This window comes from Pseudorca crassidens, chromosome 1, assembly GCF_039906515.1.
Source record: "Pseudorca crassidens isolate mPseCra1 chromosome 1, mPseCra1.hap1, whole genome shotgun sequence".
Classification (NCBI taxonomy): Eukaryota; Metazoa; Chordata; class Mammalia; order Artiodactyla; family Delphinidae; genus Pseudorca; species Pseudorca crassidens.
The window spans coordinates 85,016,178-85,036,724 of record NC_090296.1 but is presented as its reverse complement, the minus strand read 5'-3'; the positions used below and the strand labels follow the sequence as shown (position 1 = coordinate 85,036,724).

The 20,547-nt window shown below is 40.6% G+C and overlaps 1 protein-coding gene and 1 long non-coding RNA gene across 9 annotated transcripts in view; one reads left to right on the top strand and one right to left on the bottom strand.

The window, feature by feature from the left end:
* LOC137227580 (uncharacterized) overlaps positions 1-10,320 on the bottom strand; it is a 28,839-nt gene extending 18,519 nt beyond the window's left edge. The window contains exons 1-4 of one of the 5 annotated variants that reach the window (XR_010944912.1): positions 10,206-10,313; positions 9,281-9,486; positions 7,996-8,059; positions 6,943-7,073 (exon numbers count right to left, since the gene is read on the bottom strand). This is a non-coding gene — a long non-coding RNA (uncharacterized lncRNA). The other 4 variants (XR_010944914.1, XR_010944915.1, XR_010944913.1 and 1 more) reach the window with 4 other exon arrangements.
* The window catches only part of INO80 (INO80 complex ATPase subunit), a 128,809-nt gene continuing 118,133 nt past the window's right edge, over positions 9,872-20,547 (top strand). For 2 of the 4 annotated variants that reach the window (XM_067743648.1, XM_067743636.1), the window contains exon 1: positions 9,874-9,993. The gene's annotated coding sequence lies outside the window, so the exon portion shown is untranslated. Of the gene's footprint in view, positions 9,994-10,039; positions 10,291-20,547 lie in introns of those variants that run through there. The other 2 variants (XM_067743657.1, XM_067743641.1) reach the window with 2 other exon arrangements.

The following is a 20,547-nucleotide window of genomic DNA, read 5'->3' as shown; positions in this document are numbered from 1 at the left end:
TATATCTTTCCTATTACGAAATAACCACAAAGGAGAAAAGAAGCTAAATATGTAAAACTATTTGTAAAACTTTCTGTCAGTCATGTTTTATACACTCATGGCTAAATTTATTTATCCTTTTTACATCATCCTTCTTGCCAGGCTTCTGACTCTAGCACCAACTTAAAAGGGGTCTGTTGTCATTACCACTAAATATATTGAATTTTTTTTGTACTTTGTTTTACCTACTGTCTTAAAATTCTGGCATGCCCTAAGGAGTTAAAAATCTTTGTATTGTGCCTCAGAGCTTTTCACCAGAATGCTCTGAATTTCTTTCACATATCTTGAGTCAAGTCCTGGATTTACTAATGGACTAGTTTTGTGATTTTAGACTTAATCGCCTTGAGGTTCTTTTTTGTCATCTATAAAGCAGAGATGTTCATACTATCACCTTTATAATATCATATGAGATGATGAATATAAACGCAAATATATAACATTAATACCAGATACATGTGAAGTTTTTTTTAAATCTCTCCTTGCAATCAGTTTAGCTCTGCCTGTCTTATCTGTAGATGTTAAATGCTGAGAAACTTAATGTGGAAGATACTATTTAGGGTTAGTAGTTATTTGCTATTTCCCTCAACTTGGCCAGATTGCTTTTCTAGAAAGAAAACAAATATTTTTAGTAATGAGCTTCTCTAATTAATTCTTTATATTTCTCAAAGATTCTCCCACAGCTGCTTTGTTTTCCTTTTCAGAGGAAGGACTTTCCTGATGACACTCATTCTAAAACTGTCAGGACATTCCATCCTCCACTCTGAATATGCCTCTCTTCCAGTATAACTTTGGCTGTACCATGATTACCATGTGGTAAAATTCATTTCACTATTTCAATTGGGATAGTTCCTTCATCAAATATTTCTTAAGTGTTCACTACCAACTTACATTTGTGTGGAGTTTTTTTTGGCTGTTATTATTCACAGAGCACTTTTAGTTGAAGATGCATATACCCTATGACTCAACAATTTCAGTAGTAAGTGTATACCCTAGAAAGACTCCCGTAGGTGCACAAGAAAGATGTGCAATATAAAAGAGAAGACAACTCTTAACAGTTTGTTTATTACTATGTAAGGTTAAATAATATTTGAGAATGTCAAGTAATTAAGAATAAATCTAACGAAAGTGGTCTGAGGCTCCTACAGGAAAAACTATAAAATGTTATTAAGAGGTAGTAAAGAGGGTCTAAACAAAACTAATAAATGTAGAGCTACTATGTTCACAGATAGGAAGATTTAATATCATGAAATGTCAAAGCTCTCTGAATTGATCTATGGATTCAATGAGATACAATAAAACTGCCAACCACATTTTTCATTAAAATTGATAAAATGATATTAAATTTAAATGGAAGAATAAAGGACCAAAAAATAGCTGAACATTTCTGAAGATGAAGGGAGAATGACTTGCCTACCAAGTATCAGAACTTATTTTGAAATTGTACTAATTAAGACAATGTGACATTGGCACAGGGACAGACAAGTTGACCAATGGAATAGAATAAGTCCAGAAACAGACCATCATAATGTAGAACTTTAGTAAAAAAACAGAGACAGCATGTCAAAGCAGTGAGAAAGGAACGATCAACATTTCAATAAATGGATTTGGAAAAAATGGATCTCTCTATGCAAAAAGATGAATTGGATATTTACTTTTCAACATATTAAAAAATTCCAGGATTAAAGATCTAAGTGTTGAAAAAAAACACCTCAGTAGAATATACTGGTGGATTTTTTTTTTTTGATTGTGGAATAGGGAAAGATATCTTAAGCAAAACATTAAAAACATTTGATTTAGAAGAGAATATTGATAAATTTGGCTATTAGAATTGAGAACTTTTCTTTAAGGGACATTGAAGAAAGCCAAAAGATAAGTAGCAAACTGGAGAAAGATATTCACAATAGGCAGAAATAGCAAAGGATTTGTATCAAGAATAAATTAAGAACTCTTTCAAATCAATAAGAAAAGCGTGCGCACACACACACCTAATAGAAACAGAGGCAAAAGACATGAACAGGGATTTCACAGAAGAGCAACACAAATGGCCAATAAACGTTTGAGGAGCTGTTCAACCTTATAAAATTTTGGAGAGATAGTAATCCACAATCTCTCTTTTTTATTGCTGGTGAGAGTGTATAATTGCACAACTACTTGGGAATATAGTTTCCAAATAGTTTTAATTATTTTCTTTACTTGAGCACTTGCATATTTATGATCCTGTAAGTCTACTATTATGTATATGCCAAAGAAAACATCTTGGACATGCATGCGCAAGACAGGACAGATACAAGACTGTTCAGACCAACACTATTCATAACAGTGAAAACCTGGAAAACAACCCAAATGCCCATCAGTGGGAGAGTGGGTAAATAAACTATGGTATAAACAAGGTAATATTATACAACAGTAAAAATTAATTAAATAGGGCTTCCCTGGTGGCGCAGTAGTTGAGAGTCCGCCTGCCGATGCAGGGGACGCGGGTTTGTGCCCCGGTCCGGGAAGATCCCACATGCCGCGGAGCGGCTGGGGCCGTGAGCCACAGCCACTGAGCCTGCGCGTCTGGAGCCTGTGCTCCGCAACGGGAGAGGCCACAACAGTGAGAGGCCCGCGTACAGCAAAATAAATAAATAAATAAATAAATAATTAAATAATCTATAGAGACAGAAAGGTTAAGTGGTTACATGGGTGGAGGTGGGGCTTCGGGATGGGGAGTGAAGCTCATAGCTCATGGGGATGGGCATTTCTTTTCCAGGAAAGGAAAATGTTCTAAAATTAGATTATGATGACGGTTGCACAACTCTGTGAAGATACTAAAAAACATTGAATTACACACATTTCAGTGGATGCGGTTTTGGGTATGTGAATGAAATCCCAATAAAGCTGTTTTAAAAACTACCAGCTCCAGTGACACCTAACAGTTTTATCAACATTAAGTGGAAAAGGTAAGTCCCAAAAGACTACGTATAACAGGATACCCAGACTTCCCTGGTGGCGCAGTGGTTACGAATCCGCCTGCCGATGCAGCGGACACACGTTCGAGCCCTGGTCCGGGAATATCCCACATGCCGTGGACCAACTAAGCCCGTGCGCCACAACTACTGAGCCCGTGTGCCTAGAGCCTGTGCTTTGCAACAAGAGAAACCACCGCAGTGAGAAGCCCATGCACTGCAACGAAGAGTAGCCCCCGCTCACGGCAACTAGAGAAAGCCCGTGCACAGCAACGAAGACCTAATGCAGCCAAAATAATAAAAAATTTTTAAAAATTAAAAAAAAAAGTAAACTAAATAGAAAGAAGCCAGTGACAGACTTCTGATGTGTCATGAACCAAAGATTATGATCAATCTGTTTTTGTGAATCTGAAGTCCCCCCAAATTAAAAAAAAATAAAAATATAAAATAAATTAAAGCTACACATATTAACATGGATAAGCCTCAAAAACATAATGTTGACTGAAAAGAGCAAGTGAAGATATATATAATTTTTATGAAGATATATATACATATAAAACATGGATGGGTATTGTTAATAACAAATTCAGGATAGTGGTTATCTCTGGGAGTGGTGAGAGAGGAGAAAGGGAATAAAAAGGGCTACATATGGCATCAGCTATATTTGTAATGTTTTATTAATAAAAACAAATATGACAAAATATTAAGATTTGACAAATCTGGTGGTGGGTACACAAATGTTTGTTATATTTTTCCCTATATTTTTCTTTGTGCTGGTATATATTTCATAATTTTAAAATAAATGAGTGATAGCATCAAAGATTACAGATAGACAACCAAGTCAGTAAAGCAAATTAAATTGATAAGAGCAGACGTTTGGTATAGTGTAAGAATACAGAACTTGGCCTCTGAAGACCTGGGTTTGAGTCCCTGCTTTATCACTTACTATCTGTGTGAGCTTGAACAAGTTACTTAATTATTACCTAATCAAGTTAAGCCTCAGTTCCCTTTTCACAAAATGGAAATAAAGGGCTTTCATGAAGGCTAAATGTGTATTGCTCCTAGAGCACTGCCTATAGGTGCTGACAAAATGTTAGCTATTATTATGTTTTTGTGCTTTCAAAACAGCATTTACTCACCCATGCTAATTAGAACAAAAACCATCTCAGCAAGAGTGACAAATTCAAACAAATAAAAATCTTTTATTGTAGGAACTGCAAGCTCAAATATCTGCAGAAGTTGGGCAGTTGTGGAAAGTGTCAGTGGATTGGGTTTAAGTAGTGTCACCAGTAGTAATACGGACTCTGGTGAACAGGAAAGCATATACCATGCTTAAAGGGAGAAGCTACAGTTCACTTCCATTCAGCTATTGGACCAGTGTTGTTATTCTTAGTTTTCAAAAAAAAAAACCTCAAACAAAACAAAACACACACCTGGAGGCTGGTTATGGCCAAAGACCACCAGTTTCTGGCCCTTGCTTTAATGTTTAAAGTGTGTATGCTGCAGATACCAGGCAGAATGCACTTGCTCTTCACCTCCCTGTTTTCCCTGGAATTCCAGAGAGCAGTTAGGACGGTGGGAACTCTCCCTTTTCCGGATGGAGCTGATGGTTGGTGGGGGCAGTTTCACGGTTATTACTGCTCATATAGTGGCCATCTCCGCTACATCTGAGAAAAGGTTATGTTGATACTTCTGGCTCCTCTCAAGTGAAGTCCCCCTATGTCTCCTGTGATTTCAACTTAGCTAAGGAATTTGAGAAGAGTGTGTCTTAAAATAGTTTTGTACTCTCATGTAAGTTCCTGCATATCCCTAATTTTATCAAGACCAGAATCCATGAACCAGTGGACTAGTTGCTGTGGTTATAAAAAACTGTCCAAAGTGAAGAAAACCAGGAGAACATTGTGATTCCAAAGTTAAGGGAAGACGGTATTTCAAGAATGGAGATGAATACAGTTGAAAAGTTAAGTGGAATTAAAAAAAAATTTAACTTTTTATTTTGAACTAATGTTAGGCTTACAGAGAAGGTGCAAAAAAGATTTCCTGTATTATTTTCACCCAGCTTCCCCAGCGTTAACATCTTACATAACCTTAGTATAGTTATGGAAACAAGGGAATTAACATTAGTACAATATTACAAACTAAATTAGAGACCTTATACAAATGTCACCAGTTTTCCCACCAATGTCCCTTTTCCTTTACAGGATCCTTTCCAGGACTCTACATTAGATTTACTTGTTATTTCTTCCCAGTCTCTAGCAGTCTGCAGTTGTCTTCAGGTCTTTCCTTGTCTTTCATTATCTTGACAGTTTGGAAGAGTATTGATCAATTCTCTTTTGGAAAGTCCCCCAATTTCAGATTGTCTAATGCTTTTTTCATGATTGGAATGAGATTATACATTTTCAGCAAGAATACCACAGAAATGATACTGTCCTTCTCAATGCAAAATATCAAGGGGTTCATGATGTAAATATGTCTTGTTACTGATGATGTTTATCTTGATCACTTGGTTAAGGTGGTTTGCTGAGTTCCATCATTATTTTTTAAAATTAATTAATTAATTAATTTTTTTGCTGCTCCGGGTCTTCGTTGCTGTGCGTGGGCTTTCTCTAGTTGCGGTGAGTGGGGTCTACTCTTTGCTGCGGTGTGCGGGCTTCTCATTGTGGTGGCGTCTCTTTTTTTTTTTTTTTTTTTTTTGTGGTCCGTGGGCCTCTCACTGCTGTTGCCTCTCCCGTTGCGGAGCACAGGCTCCAGACGCGCAGGCTCAGCGGCCATGGCTCACGGGACCAGCCGCTCCGCGGCATGTGGGATCTTCGCAGACCGCGGCACAAACCCGCGTCCCCTGCATCGGCAGGCGGACTCTCAACCACTGCGCCACCAGGGAAGCCCAATGGTGGCTTCTCTTCTTGAGAAGCACAGGCTCTAGGTGCGCGGGCTTCAGTAGTTGGGGCATGCAGCCTCAGTAGTTGTGGCTCATGGGCTCTAGAGTGCAGGCTCGGTAGTTGTGGCACATGGGCTTAACTGCTCCGTGGCATATGGGATCTTCCCAGACCAAGGATCAAACGCATTTCCCCTTCGTTGGCAGGCAGATTCTTAACCACTGTGCCACCAGGGAAGTCCCTCACCATTATTAAGTTACTATCTTTCCCTTTGTGCTAAAATGTATCTTGGGTGAAACACTTTGAATCTATGTAAATCCTGTTTCTCCTCAAATTTTCACCTACTAATTTAGCATCCATCTGTGGATCGTGTCTGCAAGTTATTACTGCAATGTTTGCCTAGTGGTGATTTTTGTTATCCCTCTTTCCTTCTCCATTTATTAATTGGAATTCTACTCTAAGAAAGGGTTGTCCCTTTTCTCCCATCCATTTAAATAACCAATTATTTGTTTGTATCAGTATGGATGCATGAATATTAAAAATAAATACCATGGGTCCATGGGTCATAATGCAATATTGTCATTTTTATTTTGTTGCTTTGGCCATTAGGAGCTCTTTCAGATTGGCTGCTGTGTTCTTGTGACATCCTTTTTTAAGCATTATTTCCTGGCACCACAATATATTCCAGGCTCATCTGGTAGTTTCCCTGCCTCAGCCTAGGAATCAGTTATTTCTCCAAGGTTCTCCTTGTTCTTTTTATTGGAAAATGGTGTTTAGAAATCAAGATCTGGGTGCTAGGTATCCTCATTGCTTCTAAATACTCTCAGCAGACAGAACTAGGAAATATGTTTATTAATTCACACATACACACCAATCTATATTTCTGTACCTATTTTACATATATTAAAAACCATGAGTTTATACAGATACCTCAGAATCCAATCCAACACCACAGCCTTCATTTTAGCTTTCCCCTCTTCCTTACTTAATAACTTTTTTCTCCAACAGTGAGAAACACAGCTTATGATCTACAATATATTTGCTTAATTCTAACATGCATACTGGAGAGAAATACTTACGATGTGGATCACAGAATTTATGTACAGTTCAGTTGGTTTATTCTTAGGTATCCAGTCAAGATACTGTTTCCCTCAGTACTTAGGTGAGTTCTTTTCCTCCCCACCCCTTGTAGAGTCGCTGTGTTACTCATCTGTAAAACAGTCAAGTTCATTCCTTAGTGTTTATATTCAGTTTTGGGTCTTTCCTCTACCCTGACACATAGTGGGTTTTCTTTTTGTTTATTGCTTTATTATTGGAAATAAAATACATATCCTAAATTGCACAGTTCCCTCAAAATTATCATTAAATGATCTGTTTCCTTTATTTTCTAATGTATTTTAAACATTACCCTAATAAAATTAAATATTGCATATTGAATGATTTTTCTTAATATTATGAACAGTTTTTAAAGAAAGCCAAAGAGATTCCTTTATTTGGATAGAAAACAGAAAATGTTACAATGAACTGTAAAATAAAATCAAGATATTTCTAGAAAACATTAAATCTCAATTTAAATCCAAATTACAAAGAAATTGTGGATTAAACTTTATGTGAGGTACTAAATCTCTGAGGCAAAGAATGTACAAAGACCTTCAATCAATAATGCAAGATTAGGGAATTCCCTGGCACTCCAGTGGTTAGGACTCCGAGCTTCCATTGCAGAAGCCCGGGTTTGATCCCTGGTCCGGGAATTAGGATCCCACAAGCCACGCAGCAAGGCCAAAAAAAAAATAAAAAAAAGAATGCAAGACTGTATTAGAGATTAGAAAAAACTGGACTTTAATGTGAAAGTCATAGATGAAAGATGAGAGTTGTACATCAAAAGTTCTAGAACAGAACTGGGGGGGGCAGGCAGAATAATAGCCTTCCCCCAAGGATGTCCACAAAACCTGTGAATATATTAGGTTACAGACAAAGGGGGATTAAGGTTGCAGGTGAGCTAAAAGTTGCTAATCAGTTGATTTTAAAATAGGGAGCTTATCCTAGATTATCTGGGTGGGCCTGTTGTAGTCACAAGGATCCTTAAAAGGGTAAGAGTTGGTCAGATATGACATGAGAAGGACCCAACCTACCATTGCTGGCTTTTAGATGGAAGAAGGGAGCCAGGAGCCGAGGAATGCAAGTAGCCTCTGGAAGCTGGAAAAGGAAACAAATTCTTCCCTTGAGCCCCCAGAAAGTAAGGCAGCCCTGCCAACACCTTGATTTTAGCCCAGTTTGAGACCCGAGTCAGACTTCTGACTTACAGAATTGTAGGATAGTAAGTCTGTGTTAAGCCACTATATTTGTGGTAATTTGTTAGCACAGCAACAGAAAACAAATACAACAGACAACCTATACGTCTGAACTTTAAAGGACCATACAACTTGGTCCCTCCGCAGCTCACTGACTTTTCCCCCTTTATTCTTTTCTTTTTGATTTATGCTCCAATCAGCTGGTTGTTACTCAAATATTATCGTAGTTGGTTTTAGGTGTTTATGTTTTTGGGTATGTGAAACATATGGTTCTAAGAGACAGTCCTATATAAAAATATCTGCCACTCCTTTGTCGATCCTGCTACCTTGTTCCAATCCTCCCCTTCTTGCCACCCTTCTCACATAGGACATCATTCACCTTAACTTCTGGTTTATCCCTCCCCTGACAAATGAGCAGGTATTTGTGTGTTTTATGTCCCCTTCTTTCTTTCACAAAGGGTGTATATTATACTTTTGCCTTTAAGCAAAATTAACTTCTCAAAGTCCAGCGAATTTGGCACAAGAAGGCTACTTAGTGACCTTAAGCAAATGCTGTTCTGCTTACGTGCTAAGGGCCAGGCTGAAATGAATTAAAACATGAGACATGAGGGAACAGAAATAGAATAGTTAACTTTCAGTAAGTTCTTCTAATCCTTATCTGCAGTTAGGCTCTACACTAGGTACTTCTCATCACAGATGCTGGTAATTGAATTGCATTAACTTTAGTAAATGTGGGTAGTAGGGGTCGCAAACTATGGAGTTGGCACAGACAAGTCAAATTATTCCCTTTTCAGAGGCTCACTGGGTGAGTGTTAGAATAGGGAGGCATTTCTGATGACAGGTCTGTGTGTTCCCAAGTACTTGAATCCTAAAGCCTTCACCTTGGCGCCTTGCACAAATATGCCACAGCATCGCAGTCTTGGTCGCTGAGCCTAAAGTGGAGCCCCAAACTACTGTTACGAGAGGTTCCACGGAGCATGCACTTCCCCACAGTATACAACCCCACCCAAAGGGGCCAAAAACAGGATAAAATATCACACCCGAGCCTATACTTTCCCTCAGGTGAACTCAGCAGTGTTTGGTAGCCCCTAACAAACTAATCACAAGCACCCCCCCAAGCTCCTGCCTGAGGGAACGAATATTCCCAGGATCCCGGGCCGTTTCGACTGACGTTACTTCCGGGAAAAGTAACCTTTCTTTGGCGGTTGCAGACCTGGAGAGGTCTCGCGACATTTGCTCCCGCGAGATCTGCTTGCTCACTCTAGCGATGACATCCTCCTCCTCCTCCCCGCCGCCTTTCGGCAATCTTCGGCAGTCCCAGCCCCGACCAATCTGCACTTAGATGGCATGGATCAGGATCTCCCCCCGAACCCCGGTCCGCGCGGGGCGTCAGGCTGTAGCGGCGGGGTGCGAGCTGCACGAGGCCGACCGCAGCTGCACTGCGGACGGCCACGGGCTGGCGACGAGCAGTGAGCGTGGGCGGGGCAGCGGTAAGCCCGCTGAGTAGCGGCTCGATTGTTCTGGCCTGGCTATGGCGCCTCTCCTCCCCCCCGCCATGGCTCCCCGTGTCCCTGCTCCGCTCCTCTCAGTGAGTGAAAGTGGCCGCCGCCGCCGCCGGCCCAGCGCCCGCAGCCGCCTCAGCGCCGCCGCCATCTTGGGGTCCCAGGAGCCGCCGAGGGAGCGAGCTAGGAGCGTCCACGCCCAACGCAGTCACCGTCCCACGGCCTCAGAGAGCGAACCGCAGCTCCATCGTCGGCGGGGCGACCCCCCCCTCCGGACCCCGCCCGCACCCCGCCCCCCCTCCGCCGCCGCCGCGGCGGCGGGGCCCGGCGGCCCGAGGTGAGGCGACTAGACGTGGGCGGGCAAACGGAGGGGGGGGGTTGTGTAGGCCCCGTTGCGCCCCTCTCTGTGGGCGACGACTGGGCCGCGTCTTAAAGGGGCCGTCGCCCCCGGCCCTTGGATTTGTTGGGGTTAGTAGGGAGGATGGGTGTGGACACTCCCTGAAGGCTTGGGACCTCAGGGACCTGGGCCTCGTCCTTCCCCTCTCCTACCTCTGGAGACCCAGGGTCACGCGGTGACCTCAGACAGCTGAGGAAGCCCGTGGGGCGCCCACACGTGGGGAGTGTGTTAGACCAGGTGCACGTGGGACCCGGTGGGGCGGTGTCGGGCTAACACGTGTGTGGGTTTGGGGTGGGGAGGGGCAGGGCGGGGGCTGGTTGGGCTCGAGTGGGAACCTGGTGAGGGTTGCTGTGTCTGTCCTTTTAAACAAATGAGCCAGAGGGCTTGATAGTGTGTCAGTTTATGGTGAGCAAGTTGGGATCTGGGTGAATGGTGCATGCTGCTCGTTGGTGTTGGGTGGGGGCAGCCTAACACGTGCACAGACTTAGGAGTGTGTAGGTGTCACCCCTTCTAGTGTTTTTGGCTTTTGTAGGGCGTCTAGGCAAATGTCATCCAGTTTGACGTTCCTTCTTGAGCTTGCTGTTGAAAACTACTTCCGTAAGTGGAAGCCCCCTACAGTTTAGGAGTGGGAGATTCTAAGAAGGCACTCACTGTTTTAGTTTAACGGCCAACTGTGCCGAATTCTTTGATTCGAACACTGTCTAGTTTTATGTTCGTGTACTTGTTGGTAGAATGGGAGAAAAAATAGGAGGTTGACTTTGCTAACATCACAGGTAACCAACTTACTTTTCTAGTCGATGACTTTCATAATTTCCTTTCCCAAGGAAATTTTCACTGTGGTTTACAAGTGGTGGCTTTTTGTTATTTATCTTTAGAGTAACACCTTTATTGAAGTATAATTCACATACCGAAAAGCTCAGCCTTTTAAAGTGTACAGTTCCATGATTTTTAGTATACTGATAGATTTGTACGGCTGTCACTGCTCTGTAACATCACTCCAAAAAGAAGGCCCCCTTAGCAGTTACTCCCCACTTCCCTTCCCCCAGCCCCTAGCAACCACTAGTCTCTTTTCTGTCTTTGTAGATTTGCCTATTCTGGATCTTTCCTATAAACAGAATCATACAATATGTGTCCCTTTGTGGCTGTCTTCTTTCACTTAACCATGTGTTCAAGGCTCATCCATGCTGTAGCATGTATCAGCACTTCGTTCCTTTTTATTGCCAAATAGTATTCCAACTCTGGTTGTGTTTTATGCTTGAAATTCTCAAGCTCTTCCTATAAAACATTAAGTTGAGATTATTATATATGGTAAACGTTGCATACTTACCAGATTCTAAAATGAATTTGTACTTTTAAGGATTAAATTCCATTATTTTAGTTTACTATGTTCTTTTCCTCTACATTTTGTTTCAGAAGAATCAGAATCAATTTTTAAAGGTCTGTGTTTTTTAATAGGAAATAACTAACTGTAAAGAGCACAAATATTAGAAAGTTTATGACTAATAAAAACGTTTTGAGTACATCAAGGTGGAAATGTGATAAAGTCTCAGCAACAGAGCATAAACTATGGTGTTACAGCTTCACTTAGTGAAAGTTTGTCATAGTACTACCAAGGGAAGGTATCATAACAGCCTTTGACTGCTGTTAACTTGTGTAGACATAGGACTAGGGAAGTACTAATAGACGTCTTTTCTGCCCACAATGTTAAAACTGGCTTGGAGATTTAACATGTCAACATAAAAGTTCACAAAAAATACAGATGCTGGGATGCAGTGAATTTTAGAGTGGACAGAATGGGATAAGGTTAATAGGAACCTTTGTGAAGGAAAATAAGTGAAGTTGATGACAAGTTTTTTTTGTTTGTTTGCGATACGCGGGCCTCTCACTGTTGTGGCCTCTCCCGTTGCGGAGCAACAGGCTCCGGACGCGCAGGCTCAGCGGCCATGGCTCACGGGCGCAGCCGCTCCGCGGCATGTGGGATCTTCCCGGACTGGGGCATGAACCCGTGTCCCCTGCATCGGCAGGCGGACTCTCAACCACTGTGCCACCAGGGAAGCCCGATGACAAGTTTTAAAGTTGCATCTTAAGCATAAGGATTTTGATACGATAGGCTGTAGCTTGCAGAAGATAAGAGCTTATTTGTTAATACTTACTAAACACCTTAAATGGGCACTGATCCTAATCATGAGGGCCTTTGTTCTACCTAATACCATCACCTTGGAGGTTAGGATTTCAATACATCAGTTGGGGAGGTGGGGGGGACACAAACATTTGGACCATAGCTGTACATTAAGTCAAATTCATTTGTACAAGCACTGGATTCACTTGCTAATCGTAATACAGTAGGTTTGCTTAGGGTTGAAAAGTTGGTCACAAAGAAGTTTAATGTCTCGGTTTAATAAGTACATAAGAGAGATTTCCATGTGTGTTAGGTTAGAAGTAGGAGATCAGTAATAGCAAATGTAATTGACAAATTAGATACGAAAAAATCACTGGGTCTAAATGCTATCCTTTTTGCTGCGCCGTGCAGCTTGTGGGATTTTACTTCTCTAACCAGGGATTGAACCTGCACCCTTGGCAGGCAAAGCGCAGAGTCCTAACCACTGGAGCACCAGGGAATTCCCCATATTTTATTTATTTATTTGTTTATTTTGCGGTACGCGGGCCTCTCGCTGTTGTGGCCTCTCCCGTTGCGCGGAGCACAGGCTCCAGACGCGCAGGCTCAGCGGCCGTGGCTCACGGGCCCAGCCGCTCCGCGGCATGTGGGATCTTCCCAGACCGGGGCACAAACCCGTGTCCGCTGCATTGGCAGGCGGACTCTCAACCACTGCACCACCAGGGAAGCCCAGGAATTCCCCATATTTTTAACAAACTAGAGGACAATGAGTAAACTGTGTGACATGCCTTTGTAAACCTTCGTTACCAAGGATTGACAGATTGTGTGATGGTCTCTGGAGTAGCATTCTTACATTATTTATGTGCCCTAAACTCCTTTGTAGTCTAAAGAAACCTGTGAACCCCTTTTCATAAAAAGAATATGACTTTTTAACTGTGTGAAATGTAGTTCACCTTAAAAAAAATTTATGATGTAAGAAATTTGCTTTTTATTACTAAATAACAACTAGTGATAGTCCTGCTAATACTACATTCAGAATTGAAGGAATGTTAGTTTCAATTATAGGTTAGTGAAAATAAGGATGTAAGTTTTTTTCCATCCAAATTCTTGGACCCCAGTTTAAAGAGCCTTTGCCCTGGCGAGTCCCGGACACATAGCTAAGTCATTTCATATGCAGCAAACCAGGGGTTTCCGTAAGAAGTAGTAGGATTATTGGCTTAAAGACTTGAGTTAGAGTCCCGCTTAGCACTGGGTAAGTCAATGAACTTTTTTTTTTAAACAAATTTATTTATTTTATTTATTTATTTTTGGCTGCGTTGGGTCTTTGTTGCTGCACGCCAGCTTTCTCTAGTTGTGGTGAACAGGGGCTTCTTTTGTTGCAGAGCACGGGCTCTAGGCACGTGGGCTTCAGTAGTTGCAGCACATGGGCTCTAGAGTGCAGGCTCAGTAGTTGTGGCACACGGGCTTAGTTGCTCCGTGGCATGTGGGATCTTCCCGGACCAGGGATTGAACCCGTGTCCCCTGCATTGGCAGGCGGATTCTTAACCACTGCGCCACCAGGGAAGCCCTCAGTGAACTTTTTTGAGTTTCACTTCTCCTTATGTGTAAAATGGGTACGATAATTTTCACTTCTGAGATTAAATGACATCAACTATAAGACAGCATATTGAGAAATGTTAGTTTATTTTCATCTTTGAAGAACATATCAAAAACTTTGACATACGTTTAGTTTTGATTTGGAAGAGGGGAGACTTACAGTAGGAAAGAACAACATGTATGTCATATAGGGTTTTCTCAGAGTATTCATGTATAGTGTTCAAGTTTTTGTAATGATACTAAAATTATTCATATTTCTTGTAAATATGAACAAGTAAGCTGCCTCTGGTTTTGCATGTGACAGCTACCTTTTCTGGGCAAGAAGTTAGTAGCTGGGTAGGATAAACTGTGGGTAAATCTTTCATTCCTTGTGCATAAACAGAAAAATGGCTAGTGAACATCAATGTGGTAAAAAGCATACTAGGCCAAGTGGTCAGTTTATCGCTGAGATTGTTGCCTGAATATTACCAGAAAGTCCATCAAAATGTTAGTCACTCCTGAGAGAGGTATGAAAAATAACATTTAGAAATGGACTGTGTTATCTTGGTAGGAAACCACGGTACATCCACTCTTAGACTATTAAATTATTGCACCTCAATGAAGAACAAATTAAGCAGGGGGGGAGGTTTCCAGTATAAATGATGAAGGCAACGGTGATGCTTTCATATGAAGATAAAGAAATTTGACTCCGCAGTGGAGTGATGAAGACTGAGATGGACTATGATTAAATTGTATTAAATTAGGAAAAACATGAAGAATAATCTGAAAATTAGCTTGAAAGATGAATATTGTTTGACAGGTGTGTAATGAGTGGTTTGTTTATGAAACTTAATAGCACAGAGAGTGGTTAGAGCTCAAGAACAGACCAGACGCAATTTAAAGGTTGCAAAGCCAGAGACTTTTTTCCAGCCCTAGTTCATTTCAGGTCAACAAACCATTTAATGATACTTGAACCTAATGGTTTATGAAACTCCTTATTCTCTTCATTCACTCAATAAATATTTATTGAACACATAGTGAATGCTCTTTGATCTCCCAACAGTGATTTGTTGAGCATCTACCACACTCAAGGGACTGTGGTAGACTCTGTGAGGGGTGTACAAATGAGTTAAACCAGTTGTATGTATATGTATGGAGAGTACAGAGTTGCTCTGCAAAGAGAAACAGAATTATGCAAACTCTAAGTGCCATAGAGAAATATAAACCTAAATGTTTCTCTTGAAGTGCTGATATAAATTACACTAGTACTTAGTTTTGTTTGTTTTTTTTAAATATATTGAGATATTCTTTTCATTTGTTTAAAGGCCCTAATCTGCCTTGTTAACAGAAGCATTGTAATCCAGTGGCCTTTTAGTGTAGCCAGACCCCTTCTAGGTTCTAGAGCCAGATGACCCGGGTTTGAATTTTAGCTCTTCCTCTTATTAATTGTGTGGCCTCTGGAGAGCTGTTTAAGCCTCAGTTTATTCATCTGTTAATTTAAGGTAATAGTAATACCTACTTCATAGAGGCCTGAAAATGGTTAGAATGGTACCTGGCACATAGTGCTCTCAACAAGTGTTAGCTATAATTATAAGTACTATTTTGTTTTGACAGTTTGATCTAGAGTTTTAGTTTGTAAAGTATTGAAATCAGAACCTTTTTATTATGAGTAGAAAATAAATCTTTTTTTAGATAATGCAGGTAAAAATACATCAATAAACTTATTATAATGCATTAACCTTTGTGTTTATGTAATAGATAGAAATGTCTCTCTATTTAAGATTATAACTGAAAGAGGTGATGGTTTACAACATTAAACTTTTTAGTTCAGGGTTTAAATATTTCTGTCCAGGTTGTCATTCTAATGTTAGTAATAGTTTGCCTTTTTTAGAATCATTCTTAGAATATACTAGTAAACCAGACTCTGCAGCAGGGCTTGCGAAAAGTTTTCTATAAAGGGTCAAATAATAAATCTTAGGCTTTGCTGGTCATGCCTTCTCTGTTGCAGCTACTTAACTCTGCCATTGTATTGCAAAAGCAGCCATAGTCGATATGTAAATGAATGAGTGTGGCTGTGTTCCAATAAAACTCTATGGGTACTGAAATTTTAATTTCATATAATTTTCATATGTCCTGAAATATGTTTTCTTTCCAATTATTTCTTAGCTGTCAGGATTTATAAAAATGGGCAGCAGGCTGAATTTGACATGCCGGCCATACTCTGCCAACTCTTTTTTTTTTTTTTTTTTTTTTTTTTTTGTGGTACGAGGGCCTCTCACTGTTGTCGCCTCTCTCATTGCGGAGCACAGGCTCCGGACGCGCAGGCTCAGGGGCCATGGCTCAGGGGCCCAGCCGCTCCGTGGTATGTGGGATCTTCCCAGGCCGGGGCACGAACCCGTGTCCCCTGCATCGGCAGGCGAACTCTCAACTACTGCGCCACCAGGGAAGCCCACTCTGCCAACTCTTGCTCTACAGTCTTGGCTCTGCAACTCCCTGACTCGGTGATCTTGTGCTAGTTAATATTATTAAGCCTTTAATTCCATCTTTTAAATAGGGATAATACATAATAGTGTTTACTTTATATATAGAGTTGTTGGAATAAATGAGATAATCCATGTGAAGTGCTTAGCACCATCCCTGACACAAAGTAAGTGTTTAATAAATGCTATAAATTATTACTATCTAGTTGAATCTCCCTCATTTTACAGTGAGGCTCTTGGGACTCTGAAAGGATAACTGTTAGTCCTAAAGTCTGTTTGTGGCTTGTTAATAGCATTAAACTTATAGCTCTTGAGCTTCTCTTTCTACCCAACCATGCTGCTTCCATAGAGGATTGTAATACCATTTAATTAAATTAAAATGCTGCTTGATAAACTATTCTATTGGATATAGTAGTGGTGGATGGATGACATTATGCATTTGCCAAACTCATAGGGCTTTATAGCACAAAGAGTCAAGTTTAATGTGTCCAAATTAAGTGAAAATCATTTAGGAGGTTGAAGGATTCCAGGAAGGAGTGCAGATTGTGACAAGAGAATCTAATGGTATTACAAATGTATGAAACAACCTTACTAAAATGGGGAGGAAGGGAGTCCTGACCTGAGTAACATTGGAAATGAGTGGAATCTAAGACAAGGGACTGCACATGAGCACTGCAGTCTAATTCATAAAATTGTGTTCTATGGGATTGCCACTTAATTCTGATACTGAAATACATATATACCACAATTGAACAATTAAGTAAATGGATGGCTGGAGACAGGCTTCTCACTGTTAGAGTGAGAATTTACAGATAAGCAAGGGGAGGAGGCTACAGTGTTCCTTGTGGTGATGGATTAGAGTTGGAGACATCAGTATGAAACCGACACAGATGGTTGTGTATTGAAACATTTATAGACGTGTACATACATGGGTTTATATACACACAGGTGTATTTCTGTACTCTGTCAGCTGAGAAGGTTAAAAGAAATCCAGGAGCATACCTATACCCAAATCTTGTTTTCTAATACCATTATCCAATAGAAGGAGCTAGAGCTCCTTGGAGAAATAGCTAATTGTAGGTTTGGGACAGGAAATATACAAGATGAGCCCGGAGCATCTTGTGCCAGAAGGTAAGGAAGTGCTCCAGCTACTACCACTACCACCACAACTCCACATTGAAGAGGATATGTCAGAGGAGCACAGGGGCCAACTGAAAGAGCTCCCAGTGGCCCAAACTGGAACGATTTGAGCAGCAAAATGAACAAAGCATCATTGAATTATAACCCATAAAATAAAATTGATATTTATGAATCTGTGTTGGTCTAAATAAATGATTGAATAAATGAATATACTGCTTGGAATATACTTCATTAGCATGGCTTTTTATGCCCTGGGAGCCTCTGGCTTGTGGGAGGTCCTTCAGATTAAATATTGGAGTAGTTAAGTATGTGGGACTTTGGAGTCAGACTTTTTGGATTCCGATCCTGGCTCTGTCACTTTTGGCTGTGTGACCTTTGGGGGGACCTTAAGCTTAACTTTTTTGTCTGTAAAATAGGGGTTATAATAGTATCTATGTCATAAAAGGGTAAAATATGTGAACGTATATATGAAGTGTATATGCAAATAAAATATTCTGGCATGTGGCTCGCCATAGAAAGTGTGTACATAGTCTCCTTATTACAGTTGCATTTGATACAACAAAATCAAAAATTTGGATTCCCAGTTGGAATACTTTGTGATAAAGTCCCCCCACCCCCAGGCTTCTTGAATAGTGGAAAAAGTGTTTATTGAATGCCTAGTTTGATGTAAACATACCTGCCTTGTTCAAATTAACTGTGTATATTATATAGTGAAGACAATGAGAGTAATTATATATGGTGTTAATAAAATCATCACATGTCTAAGTGACCGAAATATCTGACAATTGAAAAGCAAGATCTGTTTAGTGTACAATTCAACTCATGCTTATTTACAGATGCTTCATCCCCAGGATGAATTACCTGAACCTTGATTTCTCAGACTTCCTATGGAGAACACAGTTTTAGACAACTTCTCTGTTACCACCCACACTAGTTAGTGTCTTCACTGCAAAAATGAAAACTGACTTTTAGTATAGGAAAACTAAATAGAAAAGTGAATTTTGTAATATTGGCTGTTTATGAATGTCTCTTAGTTTTTATTCTCAATAATAAACTCTGACCATCACTTTTGTAATAGTGGACAGTTAACTATATGGAACTGATAACTAAATGAGCGCAGCTCTTTGTGTGAATCTGTATTTTCACAAATATCTATCAAATAAGCTAATGTTAACTTCACTGAGGAATGAACTGATTTGCTCAAGATTTTTGGGCTGTGGATTCAGTCCTTTAGTTTCTCTTTTACAGGAGCATTTTTCTCAGCTATCTCATTCCCTGAAAAAGGTAAGTGTTTTCATGCATTTAGCTGTACAAGTTGTTGAAGTCACTGATTCTTCAGTAAGAGGGATCTTTAGCAGTGTTTTCAAATTTTTAATTTGATAAATTGTTATTAATTCAGATTGGGTGCTATTCACCAGAAGAGTTATGAAATATACTAGGGACCTCTAACATAGCCTAACTTAAAACAAGTTTTAAAAAAAAAATTATCATGTGAAAGGTCCACTGGCTACCTCAGGAAACATTTCCTCCCTTTTATATATATATATATCTACATATATCTATCTATATATATATATATATTTTTTTTTGGCGGTACGCGGGCCTCTCAGTTGTGGCCTCTCCCATTGCGGAGCACAGGCTCCAGACGTGCAGGCTCAGCGGCTATGGCTCATGGGCCCAGCTGCTCCACAGCATGTGGGATCTTCCCAGACCAGGGCAGTAACCCGTGTCCCCTGCATCGGCAGGTGGACTCTCAACCACTGCGCCACCAGGGAAGCCCTCTTTTATATTTTTTGATTTAATAATATTTACACCCTAGATGCTTAATTAATGGAGATTAAACTTGATGTTGTGTCTGTGGTGTATACTACAGAACTCCCTGGAGGCAGTTGTGCTAGTAAGCTATTTCTTTTATTATTCTGATAAAAAGTAATTTGTTCTCCATCTTGGTGAAGATACTCTTCTAGGAAGTTGAAATTGTTCTTACCTAGAAGAAAGCAAATGCATTGTAATTGATTTTTTGTTGTTGTCATCCTTGGAAACATATTTCATTTGGTATGTATTCTGATTTCAGTGAGGAAAGAAAAGTAGGGAAGGGAAAATGTGGATAAGCACTTTTTTCTTTCTCACAATGTACCTATGAGGTAAGCCAAAATATCTTCTCTTTGCCATTTTAGAACTCACTGAAAGGGCCATCCTTTTTTAGCCAGGAGTTCTTCATTCCATTTAAAATGCAGGTGTAGGGACTTCCCTGGCAGTCCAGTGGTTAGGACTCTGTTTCACTGCCGTGGCCGAGTTCAGTCCCTGGTTGGGAAACTCAGATCCTGCAAGCCGTGCAGCGTGGCCAAAAAAAAAAAAAAAAAATGCAGATGTAATTTTTGTCTCTGAAAACTTTGTGCTTGGGCTTCCTTGGTGGCACAGTGGTTAAGAATCCGCCTGCCAATGCAGGGGACGCGGGTTTGAGCCCTGGTCCAGGAAGATCTCACATGCTGCGGAGCAACTAAGCCCCGTGCCCCACAACTACTGAGCCTGCGCTCTAGAGCCCGCGTGCCACAACTAGTGAAGCCTGCGTGCCTAGAGCCCGTGCTCCGCAACAAGAGAAGCCACCGCAATGAGAAGCCCGCGTACCTCAACAAAGAGTAGCCCCCACTCACTGCAACTAGAGAAACTACTCACACAGCAGTGAAGACCCAACATGGCCAAATATAAATAAATAAATAAATTTTAAAAGAAAAAAACTTTGTGCTTTGGGGAACTCTGGGCTTATTAAATTGTTCCTATGCTCTTACAGTAAGGAACCGTTCCTTTGGTTGAGGAGGTGGTTTCTGGCCTCCAAGTTGAGGGCTCTATCAGCCTATGCTCTTTGAAGGCCAGGTTTTCCCTCCTGCTGTTTAGTTCAGTTCTTGTACATAGTAGCTTCTTTAGCTTCTTAGTGAATATGGATGGTTTGAATGGAAAGTTTAGGTTCAGCTAGAATATTTAAAGAGTGCTTAATGATTTATTTACCTCTTTCCACATGTAGGGTGACCAAAAATTTATTGTTCTAACAGGAATGTGCTCAAACAAAACGTGGATACTTTTGGAAGTGAGAAGAGAGAGACTATTAGTAATTATGTTTCAGACAACAGGCATAAACTTGAACTGTCTTGGGCAAACCAACTAGGAGGTAGGGTCACCCTAGTC